Source organism: Lissotriton helveticus, chromosome 3_1, assembly GCF_964261635.1.
Source record: "Lissotriton helveticus chromosome 3_1, aLisHel1.1, whole genome shotgun sequence".
NCBI lineage: Eukaryota > Metazoa > Chordata > Amphibia > Caudata > Salamandridae > Lissotriton > Lissotriton helveticus.
In genome coordinates, this window is record NC_136061.1 from 538,794,309 (window position 1) to 538,808,749 (window position 14,441).

The window sequence follows — 14,441 nt, forward strand, 5'->3', positions numbered from 1 at the left end:
GGGCCCTCAGGGGCCCCGGATGGAGCTCCTGAACACAGACAAGCAAGGGGAGGCTCCCCGGGCACATCGGAACCCCTTTCCGGGCCCTTGGCAGTGCGGCAGGCTGGGAGACAGGGCCCAGGGCCGGAGCACCCGACCCGGGGCCCGCCCGGGCCCCTGGACCCAGCCGGGGCTCCCAAGCCCGGAGGCGCATGGGCCGCCTCCCCGGTCCCTCCGGACCCCGTCCCGGGCACCCTGCCACGCAGCAGGACCAAGGACAGAGCCCGGGGTGGGGAGGCCGCCCTCCCCGGGCCCTCAGGGGCCCTAGCCACTGCTCCTGAACCCAGCCAAGCAAGGGGAGGCTCCCCGGGCACATCGGAACCCCTTCCCCGGCCCTTGGCAGTGCGGCAGGCTGGGAGACAGGGCCCAGGGCCGGAGCACCCGACCCGGGGCCCGCCCGGGCCCCTGGACCCAGCCGGGGCTCCCGAGCCCGGAGGCGCATGGGACGCCTCCCCGGTCCCTCCGGACCCCGTCCCGGGCACCCTGCCACGCAGCAGGACCAAGGACAGAGCCCGGGGTGGGGAGGCCGCCCTCCCCGGGCCCTCAGGGGCCCTAGCCACTGCTCCTGAACCCAGCCAAGCAAGGGGAGGCTCCCCGGGCACATCGGAACCCCTTCCCGGGCCCTTGGCAGTGCGGCAGGCTGGGAGACAGGGCCCAGGGCCGGAGCACCCGACCCGGGGCCCGCCCGGGCCCCTGGACCCAGCCGGGGCTCCCGAGCCCGGAGGCGCATGGGACGCCTCCCCGGTCCCTCCGGACCCCGTCCCGGGCACCCTGCCACGCAGCAGGACCAAGGACAGAGCCCGGGGTGGGGAGGCCGCCCTCCCCGGGCCCTCAGGGGCCCTAGCCACTGCTCCTGAACCCAGCCAAGCAAGGGGAGGCTCCCCGGGCACATCGGAACCCCTTCCCGGGCCGGAGCACCCGACCCGGGGCCCGGCCGGGCCCCTGGACGCTGCCGGGGCTCCCAAGCCCGGAGGTGCATGGGACGCCTCCCCGGTCCCTCCGGACCCCGTCCCGGGCACCCTGCCACGCGGCAGGACCAAGGACAGAGCCCGGGGTGGGGAGGCCGCCCTCCCCGGGCCCTCAGGGGCCCTAGCCACTGCTCCTGAACCCAGCCAAGCAAGGGGAGGCTCCCCGGGCACATCGGAACCCCTTCCCGGGCCCTTGGCAGTGCGGCAGGCTGGGAGACAGGGCCCAGGGCCGGAGCACCCGACCCGGGGCCCGGCCGGGCCCCTGGACGCTGCCGGGGCTCCCAAGCCCGGAGGTGCATGGGACGCCTCCCCGGTCCCTCCGGACCCCGTCCCGGGCACCCTGCCACGCAGCAGGACCAAGGACAGAGCCCGGGGTGGGGAGGCCGCCCTCCCCCGGGCCCCTAGGGGCCCCGGACAGAGCTCCTGAACCCAGACAAGCAAGGGGAGGCTCCCCGGGCACAACGGAACCCCTTCCTAGGCCCTTGGCAGTGCGGTAGGCTGGGAGACAGGGACCAGGGCCGGAGCACCCGACCCGGGGCCCGGCCGGGCCCCTAGACCCAGCCGGGGCTCCCAAGCCCAGAGGCGCATGGGACGCCTCCCCGGACCCATGGAGCCCGTCCTGGGCATTGAGCCATGCCGTTGGCCTGGAGATGGGTGCCCCGGACGCCCGGGGGAGGTCTGTCCGGGACACATGGAGCCCGTCCTGGGTTTTGAACCATGCCGTTGGCCTGGAGAAGGGAGCCCCCGGACGCCCGGGGGAGTACTGCCCGGTACCCGTGGAGCCCTTCCCGGGTACTTTGCAACGCCGTTGGCCTCCTGGAGATGGGTGCCCCGAACGCCCGGGGGGTGGGCTGCCCGGGACCCGTGGAGCCCGTCCTGGGCACTCTGACCTGCTGTTGGCCCGGGGGAGGACTGCCCGGGACCCGTGGAGCCCGTCCTGGGCACTCTGACAAGCTGTTGGCCCGGGGAAGGGAGCCCCAGACGACCGGGAATCGTGGAGCCCGTCCTTGGCACTCTGACAAGCCGTTGGCCCGGGGAAGGGAGCCCCAGACGACCGGGACCTGTGGAGCCCGTCCTGGGCACTCCTGTATGCCGTTGGCCCGGGGAAGGGAGCCCCGGACGTCCGGGACCCGTGGAGCCCGTCCTGGGCACTCTGACATGCCGCTGGCCCGGGGAAGGGTGCCCCGGACGCCCGGGGCCCGTGGAGCCCGTCCTGGGCACTCTGACAAGCCGTTGGCCCGGGGAAGGGAGACCTGGACGCCCGGAACCCGTGGAGCCCGTCCTGGGCACTCTGAAATGCTTTGGCCCGGGGAAGGGAGCCCTGGACGCCCGGGACCCGTGGAGCCCGTCCTGGGCACTCTGAAATGCTTTGGCCCAGGGAAGGGAGCCCCGGACGCCCGGGGGAGGACTGCCCAAGAGCCATGGAGCCCGTCCTGGGCAATTTGACATGCAGTTGGCCTGGAGGAAGGAAGCCCCGGGTGGCCTAGGGAGGTGTTGCCCAGGCATATCCCATCTGGTCCCCATGGCAGAGAACCACCAACCCTGGAGGGGTGTCCGGGCATACCCTGCCCCATAGTAATCCGGAGGCAAATTACCCCCCTTTCTTGCAATCTGTGCACGCGAGGTGACAGAGGGGACCCAAGGCGTGAAAGAACCCGACCTCATGGAGCCCTCGCTGGGATCCGGGAGGCGAATGGCACCTCATTAAGACTTCCAGGGAAGTTCGGCCATCTGGTCCCCCCCCCCATAGGAAAGCGTTGCGGGCGACCAGATGCCCGAGGGGATCCGGGCGACCAGATGGCCGAGGGAATCTGGGCGATCAGATGGCCGGGCATGGAGGTGAAGCCGCCTGGACTCTTCCCCACCCCGTCCCGGGACGAATGCCCGGGACGCATGGAGCCCGTCCTGGCCACTTGACGTCAAGTCCTGGGCATTGAACCATGCCGTTGGCCTGGAGAAGGGAGCCCCCGGACGCCCGGGGGAGGACTGCCCGGTACCCGTGGAGCCCTTCCCGGGTACTTTTCAACGCCGTTGGCCTCCTGGAGATGGGTGCCCCAGATGCCCGGGGGCGGGCTGCCCGGGACCCATGGAGCCCGTCCTGGGCACTTTTACATGCCGTCCGCCTGGAGGTGGGTGCCCTGGACGCCCGGGGGAGGCTTGCCCGGGACCCGTGGAGCCCTTCCCGGGTACTTTGCCAATGCCGTTGGCCTCATGGAGATGGTTGCCCCGGACGCGTCCGGGGGAGGCCTGCGCGGGACCCATGGAGCCCGTCCTGGGCTTTGAGCCATGCCGTTGGCCTGGAGATGGGAGCCCCGGACGCCCGGGGGAGGACTGCCCGGTACCCGTGGATCCCGTCCTGGGCTCTTTGACATGCCGTCGGCCTGGAGGTGGGAGCCCCGGACGCCCGGGAGCGGGCTGCCCGGGACCCGTGGAGCCCGTCCTGGACACTTTGACATGCCGTCGGCCTGGAGGAGGGTGCCCGGGACGCCCGTGGGAAGCCTGGACGGGACCCGTGGAGCCCTTCCCGGGTACTTTGCCAATGCCGTTGGCCTCATGGAGATGGGTGCCCCGGACGCCCGGGGGAGGACTGCCCGGTACCCGTGGAGCCCTTTCCGGGTACTTTGCAACGCCGTTGGCCTCCTGGAGATGTGTGCCCCGAACGCCCGGGGGGAGGGCTGCCCGGGGCCCGTGGAGCCCGCCCTGGGCACTTTGGCATGCCGTCGTCCTGGAGGTGGGAGCCCCGGACGCCCGGGGGAGGGCTGCCCGGGACCCGTCTAGCCCTTCCCGGGTACTTTGCCATCCCGTTGGCCTCCTGGAGATGGGTGCCCCGGACGCCCGGGGGGAGGTCTGTCCGGGGCCCATGGAGCCCGTCCTGGGCAGTGTGACATGCCGTCGGCCTGGAGGTGGGAGCCCCGGACGCCCGGGGGAAGGCTGCCCGGGACCCGTGGAGCCCTTCCCGGGTACTTTGCCATCCCATTGGCCTCCTGGAGATGGGTGCCCCGGACGCCCAGGGGCGGTCTGTCCGGGACACGTGGAGCCCGTCCTGGGCATTGAGCCATGCCGTTGGCCCGGAGAATGGAGCCCCCAGACGCCCAGGGGAGGTGTTGCCCAGGCATATCTCATCTGGTCCCCCGGGCAGAGAACCACCAGCCCTGGAGAGGTGTCCGGGCGTACCCTGCCCCTAGTAATCCGGAGGGAAATTACCCCCCTTTCTTGCAATCCGTGCACGCGAGGTGACAGAGGGGACCCAAGGCGTAAAAGAACCCGACCTCATGGAGCCCTAGCTGGGATCCGGGAGGCGAATGGCACCTCATCGGGACTTCCAGGGAAGCCCGGCCATCTGGTCGCCCCATTGGAAAGCATCGCGGGCGACCAGATGGCCGGGATCGAAAGGACTACCAGCTCCCCATCCATCCCAAGCCTTCGCGGTAGGGTTCCTGACTTCCTGCCCACGCAAGGCAGGGCTCTTGGACCCCGGCTGGGCCTCAGGCGCAGGTTGGACCACCGGAGCTCTAGGGCCCGGACGACCTGGGGGAGGAATGCCCGGGACCCGTGGAGCCCGTCCTGGGTACTTTGACATGCCGTCGGCCTGGAGGTGGGTGCCCCGGACGCCCGGGGGAAGCTGCCCGGGACCCATGGAGCCCGTCCTGGGTACTTTGACATTCCGTCGGCCTGGAGGTGGGAGCCCCAGACGCCCGGGGGGGGAGGTCTGCCCGGGACCCATGGAGCCCGTCCTGGGTAATTTGCCTATGCCGTTGGCCTCATGGAGATGGGTGTCCCAGACGCCCGGGGGAGGACTGTCCCGGACTCATGGAGCCCGTCCTGGGCACTTTGCCATGCCGTCGGCCTGGAGGTGGGAGCCCCGGACGCCCGGGGGGGGAGGTCTGCCCGGGACCCATGGAGCCCGTCCTGGGTACTTTGCCTATGCCGTTGGCCTCATGGAGATGGGTGTCCCAGACGCCCGGGGGAGGACTGTCCCGGACTCATGGAGCCCGTCCTGGGCACTTTGCCATGCCGTCGGCCTGGAGGTGGGAGCCCCGGACGCCCGGGGGAGGGCTGCCCGGGACCCATGGAGCCCAACCCGGGCACTCTGCCATGCCGTCAGCCTGGATGGAGCGCCGGACGCCCGGGGGATGAATGCCCGGGACGCATGGAGCCTGTCCTGGGCACTTTTCCATGCCGTCAGCCTGGATGGAGCCCCGGACGCCCGGGTGACGACTGCCCAGGAGCCATGGAGCCCGTCCTGGGCAATTTGACATGCAGTTGGCCTGGAGGAAGGAAGCCCCGGGTGGCCTAGGGAGGTGTTGCCCAGGCATAGCCCATCTGGTCCCCATGGCAGAGAACCACCAGCCTCGGAGGGGTGTCCGGGCGTACCCTTCTCCCTAGTAATCCGGAGGAAAATTACCCCCTTTTCTTGTAATCTGTGCACGCGAGGTGACAGAGGGGACCCAAGGCGCGAATGTACCCGACCTCCTGGAGCCCTCGCTGGGATCCGGGCGGCGAATGGCACCTCATCGGGACTTCCAGGGAAGTTCGGCCATCTGGTCGCCCCATAGGAAAGCTTTGCGGGCGACCAGATGCCCGAGGGGAACGGGCGACCAGATGGCCGAGGGAATCTGGGCGAGCAGATGGCTGGACACGGAAGTGAAGCCGCCTGGACTCTCCCGACCCTGTCCATGTCCCGGTCCCGGTCCCCGTCCCGAATGCCCGGGACGCATGGAGCCCGTCCTGGGCACTTTTCCATGCCTTCGGCCTGGAGCCCCCAGACACCCAGGGGAGGACCACCGTGAAAACCATGGAGCCCGACCCGGGCACTCTGCTATACCGTCAGCCTGGATGGAGCCCCGGACGCCCGGGGGACGAATGCCCGGGACGCATGGAGCCCATCCTGGGCACTTTTCCATGTCGCCGGGGTGGATGGAGCCCCGGGCGCCCAGGGGACGACTGCCCAAGAGCCATGGAGCCCGTCCTGGGCCATTTGACATGCCGTCGGCCTGGCGGAAGGAAGCCCCGGGTGGCCTAGGGAGGTGTTACCCAGGCATAGCCTATCTGGTCCCCATGGCAGAGAACCACCAGCCTTGGAGGGGTGTCCGGGCGTACCCTGTCCCTAGTAATCCGGAGGAAAATTACCCTCCTTTCTTGTAAACTCTGCACGCGAGGTGACAGAGGGGACCCAAGGCGTGAAAGTACCCGACCTCCTGGAGCCCTCGCTGGGATCTGGGAGGCGAATGGCACCTCATCGGGACTTCCAGGGAAGTTCGGCCATCTGGTCGTCGATTTGTCGAGCCCTGTACATTATTATCCTTCTCCATGCAGGAGCAAGAAAATGAATTATACGCCCCTCTGGGAGGAACTGGATTAGAGGAAGAGAGGAGTATTTGTTGCTTGGTTCATTTTTTTGGTTAATCTGTCAGCATGATTGAGCATCACCCTTCCTCTATGACTTCTTACAGCCTGGCATTGGTCCTGGAGGAGCATTCTTGATTATATTTGGTCTCTCTGGTGGGTGGGAGGGTAATATAGTCATCATTAACCTCTGTACGGAGTGAAACCTCCTGTGTGTGCCTGGTGCCACAAAGGAAGCAGATGGAGTGTTTACTTTAAGGCTACAAGAGAGCGAGCAGTGTCTGTTTTTATGTTCTGCAATGCATTATCGACATGTTTGCCTAACATGGTCTGTCCCTCGAAAGGCATGTCCAGGGTCTTGGCCTAAGTTTCTGATTGTAGGCTGTGGATATAAGCCAGTCTTGTCTTTGCAGGACTGCCACTCTTGCAAGCTGGCAGAAGCCATCATTTGACACATTCATTGTTTTATTAATGATGATGGTTGAGGCAATTACTCCTCCTTTAAAATAGTCTTATTTAATTAGCTCTTGTCCTCTGGTATAAGAATAGTGATGTTGTGCCAAATGTGGTATTTGCTGCTTTGATCAATGATGCTGCAATCTAACTGACTCGGAGGCCAAAATTATTTATAAGAGCGTCATCTCTATCAGGAGAAGCTGAAGCTGGAATGAAGATTTTATTTGATTATCTCCAAGTTTCTGCCACAATAATAGAAGCTGATTTGGGATGTCAAGTTAGGCACGTCAGTGCAGACTCTGGCATTTTTCAATTTCCCCAGACTGCTTGTGCCGTAGCTGTTGTTTACATAAGTATTGTTTTGTCGAAATGTTTTATTAAAAACAATTGTAATAAATACATATATATATATATATATATATATAAAGATATATAATTGTCAATTCACAGTTTAAGCATATAGAATATCATTATCACATAAAACAGAGAAAATTCTAAATTTACATAAAGTATCATGATATAGAGAAGGCACTAAAAATGAATAAGTTATAGTAAATTAATTAGTGTACATATTTCAATATGCAAGTATAATTGAGAAAATTATAAATATAAAGATATAGAAAAAAGGGTAAAGTGGGTAAGACATGGAACAATATAGGTGAGATTGTTAGGGAATGAAATGTAAATAGAAGGAAAAATGAAAATAAGCTACAAGGAAAAATAAACATAGAAATAAGTAGGAAAAAAGAATAAATAAGCATAAGTAAGTAGAGGAATACATAGGTGAATATTAACGTATGTACAAGTATACAAGGAAGGAAAAGTACATAAGTTTTAAGACCATCTTTCCAGCCAAAAGCAAAGCTCAGAGTTGATGTAGCTGTCTTTCTGGGATTCTCTTTAGAAGTTATTATAGAATCTCTGCTGTCCCACATATTACACTTAAAGCCTAAACTTTTTTGCCACTCATAAAGCATGTACATATTGTCTGGTGGAGAGTCTGGTTGTCAAGGCAACTTGTCACCCACCTTAGGCAGAAGAGTCCTTCCATTCTTTATCTTAGTATCAAACAACATTGTATTGACCCTCTTCCATAACTTCATCTTACTCCTCTCCTAGGTTCAAATTCTGATCAATGTCTGAAGTACCTTGTTCTCCCATGGCCCCAAGCATTGGTGGGACAGGATGTATAGTTGAAGCTGGTGTTGGGATGGCATGTGAAGCAGCCATTACTATTTGTCTCTATGAAATGAAAGGTTTCCTCCCAAATGTATAGATCCACAATTAATAATATACCACACACACTGGAAAAACGAAATTGAGCCCTCCTGGGGTGATTTGAAGGACTGACTGGGAGGAGGTCATGCGATAACTCGGGAATTTTGAAGACCTGTTGCATTCATCTCTTATAGGAAGACCAAATTTGTGGCATGTTTTTTTTTTTTTGCTTTATCAATGTAGGCACTCTGAAACCCAAAACCAAAACAACATGGTTTAAATGTACTCAAGACACTGGGTACCAGTAATGAAGACCTGTTGCATTCATCTCTTATAGGAAGACCAAATTTGTGGCATGTTTTTTTTTTTGCTTTATCAATGTCGGCACTCTGAAACCCAAAACCAAAACAACATGGTTTAAATGCACTCAAGACACTGGGTACCAGTAATGAAGAGTTTTACATTTCCATTCCAGTACATCAAAGGAGTTGTAAAAAAGAGCACACAGACTACTAAGATGCCAGAGAAGGGTTTTGCAACCGGAGTTTTAAAACAAGTCTGCTTTGCTGGATGTGAAGGAGTAGGAGAATATCTGGGGCGCTCCGATTCCGATCACAACTCCATGTTGCTGTGTTTTCGCCCTCTACCAGAGCCCACGTTGACTCCCAAATGGTGATTGGATCATGCACTTCTAGAGGACAGTCGTTTCGTGCGTCGTTACAAACCTGCCATTATACAATACTTTCAATTCAATCTGGGCATGGCCACCTCCAGGGCAATAGAATGGGTAGCCTTTAAGGTGGTAGCTCAAGGACAGTGTATGGGCCAGAAAGTTGGGATACGGAAGGAAATTCTGTGGGAAATTGCTAGCTTGGAGGTTCAACTACAGGAAGGGGAAGTTAGACAACTAATGAGGTCTTTTAGGAGAACCAGATGGAAATGGGCGCACACCTGAGTAACCGCTAGATATTGACAAACAGAAGTAGATGGTGTAGGCAATGGGGCGAGTGGTAATCCCTCACAACCACTCAGAACGACCAGAAGGCTGGTCTACAATAAATAAGAAACAACTGTGCCCCTGCACTCACACAATACATAGAACAATGCCAAAGTTTCAGAGTTAAGTTGTATACATTAGATAATAAAGTATAGCATAACAATCCAAATAGGTAGTGGAGCTACGTGATTTAGTGTCCAAGAACAGAGTAAGAGAAATATAAGTAAGTTAGTAAGTTGGTAGTCAGTTCATAGAGTATCCATTTTCTGTTTATTGTTCCTTTTCATAAGCCAACACGTGTTTCATCGCAGGGAACTACTGCGAATCTTCAGGGCTGGAAGGAGTGGCTCTCAAGCTAGGATAAGCTTATTTGACAAAAACAGACGAAAAGAGGGGCAGGAGAAGACCGGTCAGTGCGTCGACTCTAGGTATGTATCGGGAAATTCAAAAATTAGTGTTTTTGATTTTTCTTGCCAAGTGTTTTGGCCACTTTTGGGACGTCGTCGGGAATCCGCAATGTAGGATTTTTTCGTACTTAAGGTTTGGAGATTGGATCTCGGTATTTCGCGGCGCCGTGTTTCGATGAGGTCCGTCATCGAAACACGGCGCCGGGAAATTTCAAGAGGGAGAACTTCGTCATACCGACAAAGCGCTCTGTGGTCATAAGCGTACCCGCCCAGACCACGAAGACCCGTCTCCTCCCGGTTTTCATCCTACACACGAAATACCGACACGGAGGTATCAGAGCGCTTTACATGAAGATCAGCGAGTTACAGGTTACATAGTTATAACAGTTTGAATCAAAGAAACAGAGGGAGGATGTGGGGGAGGGAAGGAGACACAACGGGGAGACGAGGAAGACAATGCCAGATGACCGGCTGGGTAGGTGACGGCCAAGGGGCCCAGACTCCTCTATAGTTGCATAGGACAGTTCCACCGGGCATCGGCCAAGGTTGCTCAGGCTCCGCATTAGGTTTCTACATCAGTTGAATCAGTGAGTTACAGGATACATAGATACATCAGTTAGAATCCAAACAATCGCAGAGGAGGGAGGAGGGGGAGGGAGAGGGAAGGGGATCGAACGAGGAGACGAGTAAAACAATGTCAGATGTCAGGCTGAGTAGGTGACGGCCAAGGCGCCAGACTCCTCTATAGCTGCATAGGACAGCTCCACCGAGCATCGGCCAAGGCTCCGCTGTAGGTATCTACATCAGTTGAAACAGGGAGTTACAGGATACATAGTTACAGCAGTTAGCATCAAGAGAATCAGAGGAGGGGGAGGGAAGGAGACCAAACGGGGAGACGCGGAAAACAACGTCAAATGTCCGACTGGGTAGGTGACGGCCGAGGGGCCGCAGTAGGTATCCACATCCATTAAATCCGCAGGTAAGTACAAAACAGTATCCCTTTCTTCCCATGGGGCATCGTCCAAGACCAGACTCATTGGAGGACGCAAGGAGAGATAGAAGGAGGTGGAAAAGGAATTGGCTACCTGGAGGAGGGTGATGTAGAATCGTCTTGCTCGGGGGGGGGGTTATGTGCAACCACAACAAGGCACCAGGCACACAGGAGGCAGATGGGACGCTGTGCAAGCTGTATGGGATCCTGCTGACACATTGCATCAAATGCTGCTAGAGAGACCAAGTCAGATAAGGTATGACCTTAACATGTGCTGTCACCGGTGGAGCTTTAATGCATGTGTTGTAAGGTCTGTACCTCTGTTCCCCTCATTGGTGTGTAGCTTTTGTTATTTCACCCTTAAGGAGAGGATTGAACTGCCCTTGTTTTTCCTTCTGGGCCCCAGTCTTGTAGTTGCTCCGTCCCTCTTTATTATCAACCTTGCACGCCGTCTCTGGCACTCGAAGAGTTATTGAAGCCTGTGGTTGTCTCAAATGGCCGCCATTTTAAAGTCAGGCAGGTCGCTGGGGGATTTCTTATTTGTTCAGATGCCGCTGGGGAGCCCTGATCCTGTAGTCCCCTATGCTCTCGGTGTCAATGCTCACCAGTTGGCTCTGGCGGCCACATAGCTCCTATCCGTTGTGCTCCACTCTACGAGGCTCCGCCCACGGGGCACTCGGGTCATTTTTCAGATATTGGGTTAAAGGTAGGCTTTGAGCCTTCGTGTTTGCTCTGCGCATTGGTTAACCTGGCGGGTCTTTTGTGTGCACTGGAGCCCCAGGCCGAATCTTGATCTGTACCCTTTTTAAAGTTAATGAGTCCCGAAGAAGGATAGTTCCATACAGAGGCGCAACTAGAGCCACATTTCGGGTGGGGGCTGAAACTTTAAGCCGTAGGTAGAGTGGCGCTGCAGGGGCTCTTAGAAGGGGTGAAACATCAACAAAGCCTCTTTAACATGCACATGGTCTTTTAAAGACCTGTGAAGTGCTCGGGTGCGGCTGTGTGTGTGCCCGGGAGCCGTTTGAACCTGTGCTGCCACACACGACAGGGGGGGGGGGGAGGTTCAGCGATGTACAGCTTTCCGATATCCTGCCTGGTCATGGTGTCGCTTTACAAAACTTCTCAAATAAATAAATAACTACGAACCACAACCCACCGATCTCCCCAGCTTCCTCACTCCAGCAGAAGCCCCCCTAACCAGCACCTCACCGCATGAACACAACTCACCACCACACTGGACACCACAGCAATCATTAAGTCCTTCAATTCCTGAGCACCCATGGACATCTGCCCTCACTGCCTCTTCAACCTAGAAAGCAACGAGCTAAGCCTCCAACTCACCAACGCATCTATCACCACTGCCACCTTTCCCGATGCAAGAAAACACACAGAGGTGCGACCCCTCCTCAAGAAATCCTCCACCAACCCAAGCGAACTGCTGTCCTATCTTGCTGCTCCCCTTCTCTGCCAAAGTCTTGGAAAAGGTAAACAACCGGCAGCTCATCGAACATCTAGAGAGAAACAACCTGGTAGACGCCTCCCAATCGTGTTTCTACACCAATCACAGCATTGAGACAGCCCTATCACCGCCATGGATGACATCTGCACCCTACTCAAAAGGGGAGAATTGGCGGCCCTGATCCTCCTCTACCTCTCTGCAGCCTTTGACACCATATCCCCCCACGAGAATGCACCAGATTGGGATCAAGGGAGATGCACTCAAGTGGATCACATAATTTCTCACAGAGAACCAACCTACCTCCCTTCGCCTCGGAACCCACAATCACCATCTGTGGCGTCCCTGAAAGTTCATCCCTCAGCTCCACCCTCAACACCCACATGACGCCTCTAGCCTACATAGTAAGAGCCCACGTTCTCAGCATCACGTCCTAAGCCGATGATACCCAGCTCCTCTTCTCGCTCTCAGTAGACCCCACCACAAAGCCCAACTTCCACAGTCTACATGAAGAATGTTGCAGACTGGATGAAGGATAACGGTCTGAAACTTAACACTGACGAGAACAAAGTGCTGATTCTTGGCAACAAAACTTCCCTCTGGAATGAAACAAGGTGGCCCGCCAAACTTGGACCCACTCTCACCACAGCAGCAATCTCAGCATCACCCTGGACAGTAAATTCACCATGAAGCAACAAATAAACAGTGTCCACTGCCTGCTTTCACACTCTCTGATTGCTCCAAAAGAATCTTCAAACGGTTAACAAGTCCTAATCACCAGCCGGCTGAACTATAGCAACATACTGTTTGCAGGAATCGCCACCAAACTCATGAAGACTGCAGATGATACAGAATTCAGCGGCCAGACTGATCCTCAACCTGCCCACGCAGACCCACATCACTCAACATCTGAGAAACCTCCACTGGCTCCCAGTCCAGAAGAATTGGCAATTCAAGTTACAGACACACACCTAAAAGCCCTCCACGACCAAGGACTAGCGTACATGAACCACAGCCTGAACTTCCATCAGCCATCTAGAAACCTCTGCCTACCGCGCCCTCGCACAGATAACGCACATCTGCCATTACCTCAGCTCCTTCTCCCTCCTCGCCACCAACGCCTGGAACGCCTTTTTCATCTGACCATCACCCTCACTGACCGACTTCAGGAAGATGATTAAGACTTGATTCTTTGACTAAGCCCACGGATGATAAGCTGCGCTTTAAAAGTGGTGATTGATTGAGTACATGGCCCGGGCCACTCCATATATAATACACTGGAAAGGTTCCTGACACTTGAGAAGTTATTTGGTTTGCATAGGTGGAAACGAACTACACCACACAGCCAACTTTGCTCCAAAACTCTGTATAAGCCAACGTAAAAGCTTCCAAAACCACTAACAAGAAGAACCACACTAAGAGGGCAATACAAGGTTCACAGATCCAACAGAATCAATTAGGAAGAGCACCAGCACCATATAGCTGAACAGCGCTTACTTTGTAAAAGAAAGTGTGCTGGTGCCCAAATATCTGCTCGTAGCCGATGCAATTAAATGTTGGCATGCTAATATCAGGGTTGGCAGTCTTAAATCTTCCTCGTGTCTCTTTAATGCACTACCAGACATTTCCTATCCCTTTAACTCACTCTTGCAGGTTCCTGCTTTCTACCTTCGAGACGGCTTTGACATCGTTCTCTTTCCCGTATTTGCGATCTGTCAGACTTCCCAGGAACCAGTTCAGGTGACAGCTGTACGTATCTCGCTACTTAAAAAACATGGATGCACGTCTACACTGAACACAACAAGTCTGTGAAAAATAACAATGTAACTTTAAGCTCAACACTCTAAACGGGCGACCAGAGCGAACTTGAATGGCGGTTAACCAACTATACCTTCTAACCTTTCACACTCCCCTCCTCCTATACGGAGAGATCAGGAGGGGTCTTTGGCGAAGGTGACTGACTTCGCTTCAACTACCCGCAGTGTGCCTAATCTGTTAAATACAACACACAGCAAAACAAGTTAAACATTTCAATCACATTTTAAAGGTGAGGCATATGGGAAATACGGCATCACACTATGAAGGACAGAGTAAACTCTACTCACCGAGAGGAGGTTTGAAACCAGCAGGTGAGGGGCGATTAAACTGCAGGAAGGGGCAACGGCGGATCCGCTGGAGGAGAACCAACACATCCGTAGTCCCGCAGTATAACTACCTCCGGAGATATCCCCGCCCGGTCCCGGAAAAACCACTAGGAGGCGGTGGCAGAGAGCTCAGGGGAGGCGGAATCACACTGTTGGTTTTTGAAAATTGCACCACTCGGCACTCTGACTCTCACGAAATTACGTCACCAGGTCCGCAATCATCTCGAAGGCCGTCATCCCTCAGCCAATCACAGTGTTCGTAGCACCGAAACCGTCTGTAATTGGCTGTCATCACAGTCTAGTAGACAGAAAGAACGGACTCGGAATCCTCAATCAATGCGGTGGAAACACCTAGCTTCTTGATTTCTTCATTGTCGCCATGCTATGCACGGGCCTGCCACTGTCCTTGCTCACTTCTA

General features: G+C 56.5%; 1 protein-coding gene across 1 annotated transcript in view; it reads right to left on the reverse strand.

Moving 5' to 3' along the window:
• STK17B (serine/threonine kinase 17b) overlaps positions 1-14,214 on the reverse strand; it is a 189,972-nt gene extending 175,758 nt beyond the window's left edge. The window contains exon 1 of the mRNA XM_078680419.1: positions 13,984-14,214. The gene's annotated coding sequence lies outside the window, so the exon portion shown is untranslated. The remainder of the gene's footprint in view (positions 1-13,983) is intronic.
• Between the last annotated feature and the right edge of the window lie 227 nt (positions 14,215-14,441).